The 22,010-nt window shown below is 39.2% G+C and overlaps 1 protein-coding gene across 4 annotated transcripts in view; it reads right to left on the reverse strand.

Annotated features, from left to right (window-relative positions):
- LOC139812680 (E3 ubiquitin-protein ligase RNF220) overlaps positions 1 to 22,010 on the reverse strand; it is a 173,968-nt gene that overhangs the window by 108,573 nt on the left and 43,385 nt on the right. The gene's annotated exons all lie outside the window — the stretch shown is intronic.

Consider the following 22,010-nt stretch of genomic DNA (forward strand, 5'->3'; position numbering starts at 1 on the left):
CTAGACATCGAATTCAACGTACGATTACACCTGGACACCAAAAACTATAAAGCGCACTATCTGGATCCCGTCATCGGCAACCTGGGACACGTGGACATCGAATTCGAGGTATTAATACACGTAGACACCGAAAACTACGGAGCGCACTATGTGGACCTCGTCATCAGCAACGTGGGACACCTAGACATCGAATTCAACGTATTATTACACCTGGACACCGAAAATTATGGAGCGCACTATCTGGAACCCGTCATCGGCAACCTGGAACACGTGGACATCGAATTCAAGGTATTAATACACCTGGACACCGAAAACTATGGAGCGCACTATGTGGACCTCATTATCGGCAACCTGGGACACCTAGACATCGAATTCAAGCTTGATTCATAAGAATCGACTTAAAAATTCCCTAGCGGCAGAATTAAAATTAGTCATGACATAATAAAAATTCGCTGAATTAAAATTATGTCTAGACATAATAAAAATTGGACGAATAATAGTAACCTTTCGAAAGTAGAGGTTTAATTAAAGAAGTAACAGTACAAAATAAAAATATTTAATTAATTATAGTCACGTTATTTCAAAAGACTGATATTTGCTCGTTCTTTAATTTGGTAATTTAAAAACTTATTTTAAAAATCTGTTATGCATCTCTTGAAGAGTTCTTATAATTATTTTCATATAAAAAATATGAAATAAATTTTTTTGCTAAACATCGATATACTTATTAGAGTCCGTTGGTATATTATATATGTATATTTCTCTTGTTTGCTTTACTCGAATCATTTAAAATCAAAATCGTAGATAGTGCGCATTACTATAGTAATGCGCACTATCTACGATTTTGATTTTAAATGATTATGGATGGATATATCCACTATCTGCGACATAAAATTTGAAATGAGCGAGTACTATAACCTCGCATTCGATTGTTGTCATTCGCATATCGTCGCTAGTCCCACATTTCTCCGGAGAATCTCTCGGTCGCTCTTCCGACGTTATACGAGCGCATCTCGTAAAACCTTGTGAAAGCGAGAAAAAAAATGGAAAGAGGCATCGAAAGCTCTCGTGAGGGTAGCACGAGTGCTACGAGGGCGTCGTGAGGGTTGGTTGCATCCTATCGAGGATGAGATCGCGGAGGAGTTTGCATAGCGATGCGTATACAACGCGAGAACACCGCGGGGGATAGCGAACACGGAGGAAAGGAGATGGGCGGGGGTTGTTCATGTGAATAGATGCTCCTCGTAAAAGCGAGAAACGAGCCGACAAATACAAATTTCTCGTCTTTTTCCGGCAGTCGGGTTACGGGAGTGTTAAACCGCCTTTACCGCGGCGCGTTTTAAACCTCCTTGATGCATATCCTAGCTTCTTACGCGACGGCGCGATAGAGAACGGTTTCCCGATTGCTTGCGCGAAAGTATTTCTGAGTAATCGCTTTTGGAATTCTACAGTTTTAATACACTATTATGCATATGTAAAGTAAAATTAACACATAAAATAAAAATATATACATAATATATTTGGTTAAAATTATTCGGTGTGTTACGTATCTTGAGTTTCTCCTTTATCCAGCAAAAGAAATGTTGAGTGAAGAAATCGAAATTGGACTTCGAGTTTGATTAAAAGCAAAATAAACTAATGGTGCAATTCCAAACAGAATCGTAAGACTCGTAAAAAATTCTATGCGTATTGTAGGTCGTATACGATCACTCGTAAATATATACGATTTCTCGTAAATCTTACGGCTAGCTAGAAGCTGTTAGTAAACGGTTTGCGAGTTTTATAATATTTTCAGTGTTATTATTATACATGATAAATCGAAACATAAATATATTATATTCAATGGCTTAATTGAAGAAGAATACAATATAGATATAAAAAACACACATTAGCTTTAAAGTCACTGACCATAACTTACTTTTTATATACATGCAATGCGTATGGGTAAAAGCACTAGCGGATCCTAGAGAGTGGAGGGAGATTAAACCTCCCTTCCAAATAATAAAATCAGTTTTGTTCGATTTGTTTAAAAAATCTAGGAAAAATGCATTAAACATTAAAGCAGGAATAGAAGTTTTATCACGTCCTCGTTGTTGATCCTGGAGTAAAAGCTAAGCGTAATATTAACAATAAAAAAAAATATACTAACAATAAGAAAAATATTAAACCAAAAAATTTTGCTGAAACCTTCCCCATTATCGACGTCAGGATCCGCTAGTGGGTGAAACAAGACAGGTGAGAGATTTTTCAAACCCATTTGACATTCTTTCTAACGTTTCTTTTATTCAAAGCTCTCAAATAACAGCTCATTACTGGATCCTATCCTTAGTCGCTCATTAATTGTAACCATGGATATATAATAATGAACAGTACAGATGCTGGTACGGAACTGTGGTTTACATAAAACTCTGAGCTTCTTGTGATTGCTTCGTATAAAGCTACGACTTTACGATTTATTCATACATTTGCTTAGAGCAGTCTAAACCTTAGTAAAATAGGTAAACTCCGATTTACATCTTTTTCATGCGATTATTTAAAAGATTACTATAAGAATTGACACATAAAAATTATCATTATTATTAAAATTAATCTACATATGCGAACAATCGTTATCCGCACTATGTCCAATACAGTTGTAAGTTTTCTTTTTAATTCGCTGATACAGAAAAAAAAGAAACAAATCGTAAACAGAGAAACGCGAGATCTCCGTATACCTATGTATTATAGACCGCTGAAATTCGACGGCGCTCTTCTCGACCAAAAGCAACGCAAATATTTTCCGAAACAACACCGACCGATCGTATTGTAATCCAGATATTACATGCGCGTTATATTTTCATTTTTATTCGGCCACAGGGTGAGAAGCCGCGCGCGTGCTCTTTCGCATTGCCGCGCGGTTCGCCCGCCGCGGCCACCGGGCGAAATGTAAAATTCGGTCGCGGAACACGTGCTGCCTTTTTCCACCTCGTGACGCGGGGCCGATATGACGTAGACCCCCGCTGAGAGGATTATTTCTCCATGAAAAACTGATAGGCGCCGTATTAATCGTATACGCTCTTGTATACGCGGCAGGGCCATTACCTAACAATTCGCTCTCGCGAGCGCTGAAAGATACGCACGCCGCTGCCGAAAAATTACGAGGACGTCGGCGCATTAACTCGCTCTTCGATCGAGAAAAAAAAAACAACGGTCGGCGGTAAATCAACCGCAATGCGGAACATACGCATTAAACCAGATTGAAATTGTATTCTGTGGCATTCAAATCTCATTCCGCGCACATTACAGCTATATAGAGATAGCTAAATTTCAAAAGACCTATTCAATATATTTTTGTTTATATAACATCGGCGTTGCACAATTTCAATCATCGATTGCACTGTTGTATCCGTTCTCCGAAAGAGTTAGTACTTTTTAATCATTATCTTCTTTTTTTCTTCGAATTTTCAGTTTTAAAAGACAGATTTAGAATATCGTTTATTCTGTTTCTATTTTTCGACATTACCTATTAAGCTTCTTTTATGTCCTAGTTGGGATCATAATATTTAAAAAACTACTGTGGTTTAAAATCAAATTATTTAAAACACTAAAAAAAAAACATTATACAATGTTTCAGTAAAAAATATAAATCATGTTGTTTTATGCGTAATGCGATGTTACAAAATATATTTTAGGGTAATAATAAGCGGTATAAAACATTTTATTTTTATGAAATGTTATGGAAGTATTAATAAGATATAAGTAAAGTATGTATTCCGCTTGCAAAAATTTTATAAAACTATGAAAGATACATTACGATTACATTACATCTCACGCGCGCAAAAAAAGGATATAATAAATAATTAATATTCTAAAAATACCGATGTTTATATTTTATATGTCGTGATAAATATTTTAGAGTGATTTGATGTAAATGAAACATCAAGCTTTGCACGATAACGAACATACATAATTTTTTTGTGGTAAAAAATACTGCGCATCGCACAGAGTAATAAATAGCACATAACTTTTTTCAGGCAATGTATACAAGTCCATCGATGCATTAAACATTTTTGATTCATTGTACATTTTACAATATTATCAACAAATTTTCATCATTTTAACGAAACTCCTAAGTCTAAATTTCCTTCTATTTTGTGCATATTTAATATATTACGCTGTGAATGTTAATAATTTATGCATGAAAGTTGGTAACTGTTGGAAATGATAAAATTGAAAAAGATAATCGAATATTTCGGGAGAGAAATTTCGAGCGCAAAGAAACGTTCATTATACAACAAAATTTATTTTCATCATCACTATAGAGGAATCTCGCTAATGATTCCCGTTTTACGCACACACGCATACACACGTTCGTCGTTAATATTTTATTTTAATAGGCGCGGAATGGAAAAATGGATGGCTCAAACATTAAACTCATACGATATTCAACATCACTATTGGTTATTACATTGAACGTAATTACGACATTATATTATTAATTATCACATTAAATGCATCGCCCGCAAAATCGTTATTGTTTTTGCTTCTCGCAACATTCAATGTTTATCGCGTTACTGGATGAATTCGTTTCCGTCGACGATTTCCGGGACGGGCTGGAAAAATGCAAAATGTATTCGGGATTCAAAAACGCAAAAATTTCCCTGTATTATTTCATTTATATATTATATATACTTTTATTATGTCATTAACAAATTCGCAATTTCAATTAAATTGAAATAATACATTAAATTTTAGTTTTATTATTAAAAAATTACAAGTTTTTATTGTATTGCTTCAAAGATGAAAATTGTTACAAATTTAATAGCAAGAGAGGAACTACTGAGAATCTTTTGCAAATGTTACGAGTACCGCAGACGTCTTAAAAATGTATCACCCGGTATTTCTAGTGTCCTGCCTGGAGAGCGGCTAATCTAGGGAAGTCAGCCGCGCTGGTGCCTGAATGCTTCAATACTAAAATCGACATTCGAGGTAAACTGCCAGGGAATGGCGCGCGTTATCATCAGGTGTTACCTGGCCGGCCATTAGCGACAAATTGACAGGCAAACACGGAATTGATTTTAGCACCGCAAAACTCGGTTTCCGCGGTGTCTCGCCACTCACACTTAACCGTTCGCCGATCGTTCGATTTCCGCGAGCTTTCGGGGAGAGAGCCACGACGTAATAAATCGATGTAAACGCCGATGAGGCTGAAGAGGAGAGAAGTCCCGCGATTGAAAACCATCGAGATAGTTTAGGATAGGTAGGTACGCGAAGTGGAACAAGAGGGAAAGAGAAAATTTTCTGGCAACAATTATCTGCTGATATAGAAAAACAAGGAGAATGAACAGTTATAGAAAATTGGAGTAAAAGATAAAAACGCAATGTCGAACGAGTAATTTAATTGTATCGTAATTAATTCAAGATTTTTATGCAAAATTATATATTAATCATAATAACAATTATGATAACTATTTGCTGTAAGAAATTTTCTTTTGAAAATTGGATTTGTTCATTGTTTTATACATAAATAGAATAACTCGTGACAAAATATGCTTCTCTCACTTCGTTCGTTTTATCTTTCTCTTATCGTGCAAAGCTTGATATGTTTCACTTACATCAAATCACTCTAAAATGTTAATTACCACATATAAAATAAACATCAGTATTTTTAAAATATCAATTATTTATTATATCTTTTTTTGTTGCGCGTTCGTGGGATGTAATATAATCGTAATGTATCTTTTGTAATTTTTTAAAATTTTTACAGGCGGAATACATACTTTAGGTACTTATGTCTCATTAATGTTTCCATAACATTTCATAAAAACAAAAATGTTTTATACCGCTTATTATTACCCTAAAAAATATTTTACAACATTTATTCATTTCACATTCAATGGCGCAACAGTCCGAGTCGGAGGACCTGGGCCTCCTCCAAAGTCAATTTTACAACATAGAATAAAATCGCAAAGATCATGAAATTTACGCAGACCGCATTTTTCGGAAGCAGACAAGACACAATGGCCCAAATGATTTACGCGGATATAAATACACCGATTGCCGCGCGATACCTTCCTATTTTCCTTCTCTATCTTCTTTTTTCGAGCTGACCGAGCCGCGCGGATACTTCGCTCCGACGGTTACAAAGAAACAGGGTGGGCCCCTGCGGGAAGACGCAATATCACCCCGTTATGACAGCCCCGTATTTTAGTAAGGTGCCGCTTCGGGGGTGAAGAGTGGCGCGCGTCCCATTGGCCACCCCCGCGTATCGCGTAACACGCGGCTCTTTCTCTCTTTCTTTCTCACTCTTTCCCCCGGCACGGTACACACATCAATCACCGGCATTTTAATATCGGGTGGCGCACAATACCGCCGCCGCCGCCCACGGTATTCCGCGAAGCTCTGTCGAGAGTTCGACCAGCAGCCCTCTCCAACTTCTCCCCCCCGTTCTTCCCCCGAAACGGTTTTTATGGTGGAATTCTTCTAATTTGTGAGTGTCCACCCCCTGACGAACGAGCATCCGCCGCCGTCGCCGATGCATACGACGTTTAATGCGTCGCCGCAATTACGGAAATCGCCCTGGCAAAATGTGCATCGATTAGCTCCTACCGGGCGGATATCACGGATGCCCTTTATGTCGCGATGGCGATAGGAAAGAGGGAGGATGGTGGTGTCTCTCCAACCGCGCCGGAGTGTTGTTGGATTTATAGCGACATATGTCGTTGAGATCTACGGAATTTTCAAAGCAGAAATAAATCATTCAAGGTTCTTAGCTAATCATTAATAAGAGTTTAGAGATTAGACATTAAACAAAATTGTTCTAATTTTTAAAAATATATAATGCAATATTTAATATTCTGAAATCCATCAATTGTATAAATAAATACAAATGTAATTAACGAATAACTCTCGTGAGCCGCGCGACAAAATATTGGCAATCCGCGGGCTCTCCCATTCGGTGGGGGACATCTTTTCTGATTATAACAGTAAGGAATAAACCCGGCATTCCGGTTAGCAGTCGTGTTACTAGTATTATCAGGCTGGAATGCCGGCGTAATAAATGGTCGAATCATCCTCCCACCCTAACAATATGGCGCAAACAATCCTCGACCGCGATTCACCCTTATATTGTTACCCGAACAAAGAGTCTCGCCACGGCCGACTTGCGCTATGCGCTTTATATCAACCAGCCGCCCCCGGCGCCACCCCTTCGCGCGACTATCGCGCACCCAAAAGTCGCTGTGTATATACGCGATCTCTCAGAAAGGGATTTCATCAACATTATTTTTACAACAAATTTTGTGCTTTCCCTTTTTAAAGATACCGAATAAACCTCCAAAAATATTCAATAAAGTGATACTGATAATAACATATCAATTAATCAATAAGTTTTTTTTTTGTACAATGATCTTCATTTTTTCAAAAATAATAAAGGAGACTACCGGGGCGAAGTCGGTCCTTTTTTTTCGGTGCCGATTTTTAACAACAAAATAAATCATTTTAGTAAAATATAGTATACCATTGTAAAAAGTGAACCCTTGGCTACAAAATGTATATAGGCATTTTTAATTTAGGTCGCTTTGTTTAACCGGTATAGAGTAAAAACGACAAAGGTGTAAAAATCGAAAAGTCAAAATTCCCGAGGCGGAGTCGTGTCTTCATTCTCGGACTGGATTTTAAATAAAGATACATAATTTTGATAAAAAATAATAGAATACACTTTATTTTTCATAAAAAATAATAGAATACATTATTCATTGTTTTTTAGAAGTAGAAAAATAGAAAGCGGAAAATAATTTCAAAAAAATCAATTTTTGTTTTCGCTAACAGTTAAAGCATGTAAAAACAGAGTCTGACGAACGCACGCACTCGTTGTGTGCCTTACGCCTACACGAAATGCACTGTTTTTTATCGGCTCTGTTTTCTATTATCTCCGAGCATATATACGCAGCACATATTATTTAGCTTTCTTGACTTCGTTTTAGCTTGAAAACGACTTCGCCCCGAACACAAGTTTTAGGTTTGGTCGCTTATAAAATAATAGAAATCTATGAAAATAAAAAACCTGCACTGGATTTGTGTTTAGCATGCATTATTCTTTAGAATCACTTACTTTGAGATTCGGAGAGACAATAATACTTAAGATATTACAAACTTTCGACACGAAAGAAATTTTACTTTTGACCTACGAAAACACGTTTGCTTCGATAAGAATCACAACATGGCACGTAACCTCACTAAACTCCGTTGGTTACGTGGGCACCATAAGCCGCGCTTACAGTATTAATGGCGAGTTCACACAACATACAGATTTCAAGATAATTGCAAAAACGACTCCGTCCCGGGGCTGACTTCGCCCTGGTCTCCCCTACATGTTATATGAATATGTAAAAATATATATAAAAATAACTAATTAATTAACCAATTTCGATATATATCTGCTGAAATGCTTTTTTAAAACAAGTGTATCATTGGTATCATTCGTTACACGCTATCATCTTCGAGATTTTTCAACGGCGAGCAGGTTAATCCGCGCGAATATCGAAGGTAGCGACGCGCCGCTTACACGGAGGATCGCAGCAAGCATGAAGTACTATCCTAGCTGTCGTGTGGGCGGCCGCTTTATATCGCTTTAGTGTCAGATTAATAAGCCGCACGCACGACCGGGCGACAGCAACGACGGGACGCGCACACGCTCGCATGCACGCACGGCGCGTACATCACGCGGATTCGCGCGTATGCGCGCACGCACACGCGACACGCACACACGCGCACGCACACATACACACACACACACACACCTCGCGCGCGGGAAAACGGTACAGCGGAAAGCCCTTACTATTTATTTTATTTGGCTTATTCGTTTCCGCCAGCGGCGTTACATCGCCGTTTGCGGGAATTCAATCTACGCGAGCGCGTGTGAGCGCAGCAGGGCCGGTCGGCGTTTGATATCGCCCCACGAGAGCCACGTTTGCGCGCGCCGTACATACATCGAAACATTTATTTTATCGGAATATCAAACCTCAACTGTCGCGATAGAATTGGAGTAACGTAACTATTATGATCGAAACAATAGCGCAGGAAATAAATAATATCTATATTGACGAATTGAAAAGCGATGTATTAAAGTCTTGATTGATTTCGATTCGATCATAATATATCTTATCGTAGGATACATATACATAAAATTGTATCATATACATATAGTATAATAAAATTTATTAATTTTAGATCTTAGAAATTAACTTGAGTAAAGTAAGCATCGTGTAAAACGTGATTAATTTTTGATTGTAGAAAATGAGAGCTAAAGTTGTTCAATGTTTCTATGCACAATAACCGTTCTGAATTACGTTCCGAGATATGCTGAATAAAGCAGGCCCAAAATGATCTCGTCCACTCGCGAGCAGCGTGCTCTTTTGAACGTGTTCTCCTCCATCCACCCCTGAACGTCGTGCGGTGTGTACGTACTGAAAACGGACGGGGTGTGCAAACGGAACGAGAGCGGCCGACTCTCTCTCTCTCTCCAGAGGGGTGTGCGTGCCACCCCCGGCCGAGTCCGTGGCCCCGCGCACCCCCGTCACCCCCGGCATGACATATGATCTTCCATATTGCCGTGGTACGCACAAGCGACGTATGTACGAGCGAATCGCGCTCGTTTGTGTGCGAGCCGCAAAAACGCAGCCCCTCACCCCTGCGCGTTCGCGCGGCAGGTAACGCTCGGGGGTGATTGTGGAGGGAGAGAGAGAGACAGAGAGAGAGAGAGAGAGAGAGAGAGAGAGAGAGAGAGAGAGAGAGAGAGCACGGGATAGCGAGCGGACGTTTGTCATTGCGCGGTTTGCACGGCTACATAATATCTCAGGGTTACAGCAGGTTGTTGCTTCTCGTGTCGTCGTAGTCGACTACAAATAGCGCGCGGTGGTTTAATAAAAAAAAAAAGAAAAAAAATGTGAAGGGACAGGGGTGGTGAAGAGAAGTTATAAAGCGGTGGGAAAAACGGTGACATGGGGATATACGTCGTGCTCTGCCTCTGGGATACGGATAAATCTCGAGGAGTTTTACTTTTGGTCAACTTTACGTCAACGCGGGATATTATTTAAGTTCTTTTGGGCCGAAGAAGAAGATGTACCATGACGTCGCAAAGATAGTTGTGTCGTTCATAATAGACTAACGTATACTTCATCTAATAACCTAAGATGTTTGATCTCATAACCATCTCATAATAACATTCTAATAATTTATAATTTCCAATTTCTAAATCTGCCTAACTGTCCTAATATTATAATAATTAGAAAAAGTGACAATATATACTGTTGATATTTTCAATTCTAATAAAATTATAGTTTAGTAATAAAAAAAATATCGCAATTTATTTAAATTAATTTTGACTGCTGTTTCAGAATTCGTGCAACAATGGCTGAAATTGCAACAAAGCCACGAAGAAACATAGCGCAAGCGGAATAGTAAAAATTTAGTCGGCTGAGATTGGCTCGTAAATACGGTGAAACAAACGACACATGATTTTTTTCGTTAGCCGGGGAGATTATCGATAACGAAGCGACAGTCGAGATCAATGCGCGCTGAAAATGTCGACGGGCGCGATAGTGTTAAACGGACCCATTCGCGTGAGCTGCTCGTCGTAGGAGCGTCGCTATAAACCGATTGTCAAAAAAGGATGGCGGAGCCAAAAAGCGCGGGCAGAAAAACTAAATCCAGGCGGATCTTCGTAGCTACTGTTGTATCGTTATCGAAAATCGGAAGGAAGATGACAATGCCATATTTCAAAAAAAGAAAAAAATTGATCGCTAGATGTATAATAGGTAAGGAAGCAACGGTAAAACGTAGAATTTTAAATTTGTTCTATATTGTTCTTGCAAATATTGAATATTTGTCCGATCGTGTCTGAAAGAAAGAAAATTCATTAAATAAAAATAATAAAATAAATATGTAAATGTAAAATCATATCAATATATTCAAAAGTAATCTGGGCTAACAAAATCCTTTATTAGCTCATTTATACAATAACATACAATAATTTATACAATAAAATTTTATTCTGTTTAAAAACAAAAAATATTTAAGAAAAATTTATGTAATGTCAATATCATGTAAAGAATTTTACGAATCGCGCGAGATGTACCGATTATTTCGAATAAAAATGCAACTGAAACGAAGCGATTTAAGATTCGACCGATCAGTCGTGCGGCAAATTTCATCTCTCCTCCGGAAGAATCCGCGCATTTCGTCACTGACAAACAGTAGAGAGGAATGGGGTGCGGGAAAAACGGTGGCGAGAGGAAACTAAATCAGTGAAAATCCCCGGCAGTAGCGTGCACATACGCGCACGCGGATTTAAACGCGCGCTCGCGGCCGTGTTTCTGCGTTATCACTTCGAAAATCTCTAAACAGCTCTCATCGCCCCAGCCGGCGCGGCGCGGCGCGGCGCAGCGGCTGCCCCTATCCGTCAGCGCTATCTTGTCGCCTTGCGCGGGGGTCGAGGGTGTACGGTACGACGGGGTTGTTTCGCCTTTATCTCCTCGCCATCCCGGCTGTCCGCGCGCGCGGCATCCCTCCCGAAGATTTTAAAGAAAATCGGCGAAAATTTAAAGCGTCCGTCGTGCTAGGGTGGCCCCTCGTGACGAGGAGTTACCCGGAGGGGTAGACGAGAAGCGAGTGTTGGTCGCTCGCTCGCGCGCGCGCGCGCGGAGGGTGCGCGCCGGAGGGATGCTTTTCCGTTATCGGCTGGTGCTTATCGTGTGTGAGGGGCTTACACGCGGATCGCGCGCCCGACAACCACCATCCGATGTGGTTTGCACACACGAATCCGCTAGATATACTCTCTCATCCGACCACGCCGCGAACTAACCCTCGGTTCTCTCTCTCTCTCTCTCTCTCTCTCTCTCTCTCTCTCTCGTCCCTCCGTCTCTCCCGGGGGGAGGAAGGGTGGTTGGCCGACCCGCGTTACGAGCCGACCGACAAATAGGTAGTAACACGTCGCGATTATACCGCGTTTACACCGGCGTTCATCAGCGCTGAAAGATGACGTACGTTTTACGCAAACGGGTGTGCGACAAAGCCGCGTGCAGTTTGCCGCTGTTTAAAGCCGGTCGATTTAATTGGATGCGAGATGTGTCGATAGCTACGTGTTTTCTTCCCTGATGATTGAGATTAAAAAATTTGAATCCGACTTATCAGATAATAGAAACTTAATTAAACACGTGTTATAAAAATGTATGAGAAAATGTATACAGTTATTTAAAAAGAAATTCAATGTAAGCATGCAAGATTGAAAATTATAAAATGCGAATAATATGCACAAATGCATAAATAAAAAGATTTTACTAAAATAAATTTTCTTGTCTATTGCCAATATGATAATAGTACTTAATTATTTTCACGTCCATCCATTATAAAATACTAGAGTATAGTTGATTGCGAATTAAATCCGGCAAGACCGAAAGAAATGTTTCCCATTGGCGACTTCTTATCTCTTTATTCCTTTTCTCCTCGTCGACGTTCAAGGGTTGAAACTATGTACTACTATGTACAAAGTATCGGCCCCTAAGATTCGCGGCGTGTCACAGAATATTTAATTAGTTTTTCCAGCGGCACTCGTCCGCGCCCATAAATGTTAATTGCAGATGAAGTGGCAATAAGAAGCTGTTCTCTCTCTCTCTCTCTCTCTCTCTCTCTCTCGTCGTCTTGCTCGGGTCGAGCCCTTCTTTGCTGCTTTAATTCTTACGGCGCTTAACGAGCAGCCGTGAACGTTATCCCGACTGCGAAAGCCGCGATAGATACATTCTTCCCTCGTTACGACTCCGCTGACATCTCGCCGCGCTTTTACCCCGCTATTAAATGTAAATCATCGCCGATGATATTATTCGGCGAACGCCTTGACAGAGGAGGTAATGATAGCGAGATACTTTAACACGTGTAACGAGTCCTTCAAGCCTTCCGTAAAGAGTTTAAGAGGCATGCTATATGTATATAAAAAACTTATGATACACGCGATACATCTATCACAAACAAACTACAATCCATTAACCTTTACAATTAAAACATTTAACTCTTTTGTTTACAACAATTTTAATAAAAATTAAAACGGATTCTCAATAAAAGATTAATTCAAAATTTATTTTCAATTTTTTAATCAAACTTTCAACTTTTAAGCTATTGAAATGAATTGATATACAGTAATATATAATAATAGGTAAGTGTGAAAATTCCTCATATAAAATAACATAGCATGGAAAAAAATACGCAATACCAAGGCTAATATTGTTTGAAAATATAATTTGTAAACGTTCCAGTACTCCTTTTGAAAGTTTTTTAAATCCGTCCCTTTCATTTCGGAGGGTATCCGTCTCTCCCGATAGCTGAGATCGTCCACCGAGAAAAACCGTTTGAAGCTGCGACGACGGGGCAAGAACGGAGCGACAGAAACGGGAAGAGAAAAATCAGTGGCGATACAGCGAGTGACGCGTTAGGAAAAGGCGGCATTTGCTCTAGGGAGGAGAGGGAGGGTGGTTAGTCGATGGTGGCCGGCCCGAAAACGAGGGGTCGCGCCACCAAAGGCGGAAAGAACGGAATTTAATTAAGTAAAATTACTGTCGCGCGCGGAGAGGCGAGAAGCTTCTCTCCGGCTGGAGCCCGACTGAAAAAAAAAATGGTGATGCAAGACGTCACGCGGAGTGGTGAGGGAAGCCTCTCGCATAATGATCTCATCCCCTGATAAAAACAGAGTAATAGAAAGTAAACGAATTCGCGCGGCGGCAGTTTCCCTCCCGCTCCTCGCGATTAAATGCATGCTTAGGATACCGTGGCGAGAATATTTACATGACTGGGTAATTCCAGTTTTCGAATGATCCACCCGGTCTTAATTAATCCTTAATTACCTTGGGCGAGCTATATTATCATGCTAAACACTATCGTGTTCGATACTAGAAATATTTTGTATCATAATACCGGAGACACTTGTATCATGTAGTTTGAGACTGGGAAAAAGTTACGAGTTTATCTCGAAAAATATCGTTGGAAAAATAGCCTCGTACGCGGCCTTTTGTAAATTTCATGAAAGCATAACTAGAAATCACCCTGTAGATCCTACATAGAGTGGATCTTCGTTCGCGTACTCCTCCAAGGATCCACGCAATCACGCGAAACGGCCGTTTACGCCGCGTTTATGAAAAATAATATCTCTGTTGTCACATGAGCGAATTCCCGCCAGTCGTTTCCACTGAAATGATCGAGAAGATCGAGACAGACGTTGCCTCTAGATCTACATTTCGCCTCTCTTCTTCAAGATTACTTTTTACTCGATGAACAAAGACACGTCGCTCATTTCTTATTCATCGGCTTTTTAACGAGAAATAAATAGGAAACAGCGTGACGCAAAATAGCTACATGAAACAAGAGATCCAAAATCGCAGTCATGCTTCAATCAAACAGTCTTCAATCAATATATTAAAAAAAATTTTGAAAAAGATACATTAAAATTCTTTTCGGTCCTCATTTTTTCTTTAAACTTAAAGCTGATTAAAAGAATATTAAAATCTCTTCCTAACTTGCAGATCCTTCTTTGCGAAAAAAATCGCCTTTGTTCAAAATGCACAAACTTCCATCGAACCCCACCGCGATATTCCCCCACGCAAAAGCATATTTCAATATCCGGCCTACTTCGACCTCCTCGCCGAGAATACGCATTTCAATATCCATTTCCTGTAGAGCGAGTTATTTTTTTTTCCTTTTTCGGAACTCGTTATCAGGTATATCGGCCCGGATAAAACGCGTATGCACCGAGCGCATCTCCGTTGCGGTCCGTATAACAACATGTTTTTTGTTGCATGTCTGCCGCATTGTGCCGGTACTGACCCACTTAGCGGCTCACCCCTATATCTCTACCCCGGGGGTTCTCCCCTCCCCTTTTGAAAAAAAAGATCCATTGTGGTCCGCGCTTTTTCATTTTCCCGTCCCCGCGCACTTCGGCAGTTATTGCTTATTTGGGAATCTAAAGAGTCCACCGGCATCGAATTGATTTATTGCCAACGGTTATTTATGAAAAGCGATTATTCGTCCGGCGATGCTCGACTTTTATCACCCGACTGCCTGCCTCTATCTTTCTCTTTTTGTCTCCTACTTTCTCAAATTTTTCATTGAAGATGTGTCAGTTTAATTAAATTAATTTATATAAGTTCTAATTCGTAACTCACAGCATGAATAGTTAAAAATACGAATTATTTGTCTGCAAATAAAAGAAAAGATATAAAAGTTTATGGATGTGATAAGAATACAGAATGAGATAAGAATCCAGAAATCTGATTTGTGCTTTGATCGCACTTTTAGCAGACCTCCTTTCTTTCGAGTTGGAGAAAGTCACGTCATTTCTCGTTCTCATCACGATCCGTCACGCTGACTCACGAAAAAGCTAATTAATCCGTAATAAAAGGGCTGGGGGATACAAAAGAGAAAAGAGCAACTTTCGCGATGTCCATCTGGCTCTCGCTCGTCGTCGTCGTCGCCTTCGTCCGATTAAACGAATCGAGATATCGCCTCGTGATGCGATTACGAGTCTCCACCATCACATCCCGGGGACACGCGTGTATCGATCGAAACGACGTGTCACGCGTATCCTTCCGGGTGGCGAAGCGTTTTGCCTCTGTCGCCGGGAATTAACGTCACTTCTGCCCCTCGGACGTCGGGGGTGGACTGAAAAAGTTTTCGTTTCTCCCTGGATTTTCTGAATGAACGCGCGCCTAAAAGATTTCAACGCCAGCGCAAAGCGGATGAGCATAAGCCAAAATTATCTTGTTAGTATTATTACACAATAAAAAAAAAACAAATAAACTAAGCACGACCAAGACTATATTTAACTCTAACAGGAACAATTTGTTAAAAATTTTCAGAATAACATATATATGTATTTTTTTTATATAAGATAAAGGAAACAATTGATTAAAAAATATAATAAAAATGCAAGCATCAGTAATATTCAGATCGTTTTTCGCTCAGAGGTACACTTTCGGAGGGGGTGAGTTGTGTCTCGGGGGATAAATTCGAACAGACGCGAGAAGTAGCTCGATATTTTAATAAAGAATATTACGAGGCGTCGCTCACTTACTTAGTCACACCGAGCGATTACGATAAATTAACAGCAGCTTATTTCCTTCCAAGAGAATATCCAGAAGATCTCTTCACGCCGCCCCCGTTTCCTTCATCCACGATCTTTCTTACGGCCTTTAATTACCGATTTAATTAGTTGGACGATATTCTATCGCGGGATTGTCAATTAACTGATTTTAATTTCAATTCGCGAGACCCCGGCTTAACCTCGACATTGTGGGTGACATTGCTCAGGCAATTAATATTTCATAATACGTATCCTTTCGTAATAACAAAATTTCGTTCCAAGAAAAATTGAATTGATAGAAATAGGTATGACGAGATATTTTTTTTAGCCAAGGTAAACATACATTAAAATGTGCGCAGAGATTTTTTATTTCGCAGTAAAAAATCCCGAGTATGTTATATCTCACGTTCAAAATTAAAAAATATAGACGGTGATTATGTTTGTTTACGAAATACTTGCGGCTGAGCTTTAAATGTGCGAACAATATGCACAAGAGCGTCTGTCTAAAATATGCTGAAATGATACATATATTATGCATCCCGTGATAAAATATGAATTTATGCGCGCGTTGAAGTGGTCTGGCAATTCCGGCGAACGCTCGTGTTTCTGTTTTCTTGGGTGTAACACATGGTTTCTCTACTTGTTCCGGATTTTCAAAATACGACGAGATTGCGAAGAAATATCCGCGAAATGTGTTTCAATTGATAAATGTATATCACGTTTTATCAATATTTTTTTTATGTTTACTATTACAATCAGCAATATTAAATAATACAAATATAAATTACATTTTAAAACGCAATCAGTAAATTTTATTTTCGTAATTTTTATTACAAATTATGTAAATATAATACAATTCGATACATATTCAAGCACAATTATTTCATGTGAATCACACCATATTTTACGTAATTTGTAACTATATTGAATATTCCAGAGCCCGCTTTCCCACCAGTCTTCCTCCAATTTTGTTTAAAAATTTTGAATCTCTTGAGAGAGAGTAAAGATATTATTGTTCATCGATATTTCTCAATTCTTAAAAAAAATTGGCGTTTAAACTTTAAATCAATGTGTTGTACCACGTATAATAATGCAATCTATTTGCAATAAATACTTTCATCATTTGTTTTGTTTAAGGGATATTGCCACAAGTGCTCTTAGAAAGAAAACCGCTCTAAATCCCTTTAGAAAATCCCTACAACTGCAGAAAAGAATATGGTCACGCATTTATGCTGCCAGTTAAGGGTTAAAAGTCGGTTTTGGGGAGCAACGAGATTTGATTACAAGCCGCGAATGCCGGTCGCCGACGACGATTATGAGCGGGAAAAAGTACCGCGGGAAGAGGATCATCGCTGTTGTACTAGGAAAGGCACTAACTCCCGACCGAAACTGGCCCCGCGCGGGTATTAAGAAGCGACGCTGGTCGTCGTTAAAATTTATATATTCTTCCTTGGTTCGACCGCGAGCCATTTGTAACGGAGCCCTCAAAACGTTGCCGCATTCTGAAAGACGCGCCGCAAAAGCGGTTTAATTGGCAATCGTGTCGGATGCTTTGGTCGTACCGAAAAATTAGAGCTCGCGTAATGCGCTATGTATTATTTTTCAGTAAAGTCAGAAAGTTGGAAAAGAACTTAGGCAATGATAAGATATTTCATTTCGTCGGCAACAAAGATAATCAATCTGAGAACTTTCCTGAGAGAATTGTTATAAAAACTGCAATGCTATATATTTCAAGCTGTATTTTTATAACACCATTACTGACTGGAAAAAAAATAGTAGAGTCAGTAGTAAAATAGCTGAAGAAGATATATCTTATACAGATGAATATAGCATATTATAGCATGTATTATCAAAAAATGAAATAAAACGATTTATGCATGACCATTTCTATAACCAATGTAGATTAATTTAATCTCACAATCAGTTTAATTTACTTTTTATCTTCTTCTAGTTCTAAGAACTAGAAAAAGATGAAAAGTAAGTTAAACTAGGACTAAAGTTAATCTACATTGGTGGAATTGGATATTAGAGATAAAAATACTAAAAACAATAATGCCGCATGGGAGAATTATGTCAATAATTTATCATTATTACGGAAGATTTCTAAACGCGTACGAGGTATTTCTAGACATTCGCAGTGTGACGTCCAAATTAGCGTCATGTCAGAGCAGCTTTAACAAATTCGCTAAACCGACAGCAAACACGCACTTTTCACGCGGCAATAAAACTAGGAATTAGGACGCGTGTCGTGCGCGCGTGCGGGGATAAAAAATTTGGAACATATGTATCCTACAATATTCCGGACGTGTCACCGTTTAACTTTCACCATTAATTATCATTCTCAACTTGCAGTGGTATCTCGATCGCGCTATTGCAAACCGAATGAATGGCGACGATTAAACGGCGACATGTTAACGTTGTATGCTTTTTTTATATGTAAATATGTGAGAATAAATACATATTCGATAACGCGATCATCAATTTTCCCGATAAACAATATCCGAGTTTATTTTTATATACTGATGTATATTTCACTGTAGCTATTAATAATAATTTCTCGTTGAATAAGTCCTTTCCTTTTTCCATACGTGTGTTAATTACAATTCGCCCTTTACCCGGAAAACTTGACAATGCGGCTGAGAGTCACTGGCTTAAAGCGTCAGATACCGGTGCATTCACCTTATGAAAGTCATTAATCTTGAGGGACGCGCAGAGCCAGGCCAATTAACAGGGCGGAATCAGGGAATGGCTAAGGTAGATACTGATTCCGATCGATTTCGGGCTTAAGTCCGAGGGCCCGGCGCGCCGCTGCGGCGAGTCAAGTTATCGATCCGTTTGTCCGTTCTTCGTTCTCGCGCGAATTCGGCGTGCCACTGCCATGCCGGCCAGTCGGTCGATGCGACGCGACGCGACGGTCTATCGATCTCGCAAATCCAGCTACTAGATCGACTTGCGCGTTTGCACGCACTAAGCCCACGAGATACGATCATCTTCCTGTCCACAAATCTCCTAAGACCCGCAGTAGCGCGCCCGCCGCCGAGCCTTTCGCCAGCTGCGTGCCCGACGCACCTGATGCGCCAGTGCACACGATCGCAATTGTGCATCGCGTTGCGACATATCGTTGCGATACGGTAACAATCGCGAACGATAACGGTGACGAACCGGATAAAACCGCCACTACAAAAACCGCTTGTTTGAGAAGCTGTAGTTCATAAATTTCGGTCGGATATAAACCGATATATAATTGTATATATTCAAGATTAAATAATATTGCTAATCTGTTTTAGACCATTCGTCTTGAAATCATGAATCTACGAGATATTATATCTAAAGCTTCATCCAAGACCAAAAAACATTGTCGACGACATTGCTTGTAAGCAATATTGTCATCAGCGACACGATGTCACCTACACTCAAGTTGCTTTCAATTTTATCGCATTTAACAATAATGCATGTACGTTGCACAAAGTTTACCATTCACGACATCCGCGATGTTTTTCAACGGAATTATAAAATTACGAGATCATTAATTAAGTACAGTGCGATGAATTAAGCACTGCTCGACTCTCAGGAGATCCATTTCGCGACATTTTGTTAACTGAAGAAAATTTTGTTTGCCGAAGAATTTCCGGAAATAACGTTGCCATTGCGATGGATCGCGAAGAAAGTCCACTTCGTTCCGCTTTGTTTCTTACTAAATGGATGAACTGCGTGAAATATCTATCTCAATAGCCGTGTCAATACGTTTACGAATCGCGGTGGCTAATTAATTGCGTAGGGTAATGTGACCGTTGGAGTAATCGCAATCTCGAGAGGTAACGCGACACACGGAATGACTCGCTGCGTATATACCGACTCGAGTAACACCACACCACACGAGTGATAACGCGCGTGACCTTGCGTAAACAATAGCGCACCGCGCTAAGCCACAAATACAAACGCCGCGTGCCGTGAAATATTCAACGGGCACTGCTAAGTAAACGTACGTCAAATATTATGTTCCTTATATTTTAAATAAATTATTAACGCTTGGTACATCGCAGCTTCTCGGCTATTATTTAACGTTGTCAATTCGAATAGGCAAATTACATCTTAATCCACGAAAACTGTAAAGCGCGACACGAGATAAATTCAAGTATTTAAAATAATACGTATAGCCGTTTCAAATGTCGTTTATTTACATTTTCAATTTTTATCACAATCGATTTCTATTACGTGATTTGAATTAATAAATCGCGCGAGATATCTGCTTTCCTAATACCTGCCGTCTCGAATCATTAATCGTAAGGTAATTAATCGCATATTAGTAATATAATTAGTCTTTACGGAAGGTAATCGCGTTATCTCTCGGTTCTCGCTCTTCTCACATTTTGAGAGATAAAGCGCATCCCATAACACGTAGAACTATACCAATCAATTACACCGAGCCACGTGGAACCGGGATAGCTCTGCTATTGCTCGCAGTTCGCGGTTCATGATTCGTTCTTCACGTTAAAAGTCAGTAAATAGGCCGCGAGTCAAAAGACTTATCAAAAACTGTCGTTATCCGTCATCGCCTTTTGTATTTTTAAAAGTTTTTAAAATTTCTTTACTTAAAATAATATGCATTGCTGCACAGACCACGATCTTTTCTCGTTCGCTATCCATTTCAAGCTACTGAAGAGCTGAAGACCAGCTGAAGACGAACTTATGCGAGCCACGAATCGTGGGACCTATGCGGGTTATAGCTCGTTGCTTGCTAATTCAAGGCGAACTTATTGACAAGCATAAGCAAGCCACGAGTCGTGACGAATCACACCGTAGGACTCCAGCTTAACGCGAACACACGCGTTGTTGCCTGCCATCAAGTGCCAACCGGATCTCGATGTGCGAACAACACGAGCGGTCTTGCTTACGCGCCGGCATGTCGTAAATCACAGCAAATACTAAGGTCATGTACTAGTTGTTATTGTCGCCTTAAAAGACTTAACGCTTAATCCCAAATAGTCTGTTTCTTACAAGTTAATCTTTGACGGATATTATATAAAATCTGACGTTCATTTAAAGAATAAATTCATATAAAAGCTTAATATGTTATTTTTTCGATCAAAGAAATATTTATATAAAATAATTTATCGTCATTTTTTTCAAACTTTTACGCGAGAAGAGTGAAAATTGATGTGATTTCAATAAATCAGGAGTTACAATTTTAATCAATCAAGAAGGTGAAATTAAATAGCCGTAGAAAATGTGACGACTCATTTCCGTGATTGATTAAAATCGCACAATTTCCTTTGAATCAATACTCCTTTGAAGATACATATAAAAACTTGAAATAAGTATAATAATCAAGTATAATAGAAAATGTGCCAATGTACGGTTAGAATAAATCTTTTTTGTGTCTATAATAATATTTTTCGCGGAAATTTATGTAAATATTTCGCTCCGCAAACCACACGCGCCGTTAGTATCGGTTTTGTTAAATTAATCGGTGTTGTTAAATTAATTATTTATATTTAATTATGTGATTGTACTGTTCTAACTTTAGCTTAATTCAGACTGCGTTTTCAGGACCGACAGTAACGACCCGTGATTTGCGAAGCGAGAAGTATACATAAATTCACGCGAAAAATATTATTAGTAACAAAAGATCAAGTTTGACTGGTAATTGGCATATTTCTACTTGAGTATCATCACTCGGTTATGACTCATTTAACCCTTTAAAACTCAATATAAGAAAAAAATACGTTTTTGAAAAAAACAAACATTCATTACACATATAAATAAATAAATAAATCCTTTTTAAATAAAAATGAAAAAGACTTTATCAGAGACCTTACCAGAATGCTCCACAAATCAAGAATTAAAGATGATTTTGTTTCAAAACTATATAGAGAGTTATTCGGTGAAAGTAATATGAAATAGTGGT

Source organism: Temnothorax longispinosus, chromosome 1, assembly GCF_030848805.1.
Source record: "Temnothorax longispinosus isolate EJ_2023e chromosome 1, Tlon_JGU_v1, whole genome shotgun sequence".
Lineage (NCBI taxonomy): Eukaryota > Metazoa > Arthropoda > Insecta > Hymenoptera > Formicidae > Temnothorax > Temnothorax longispinosus.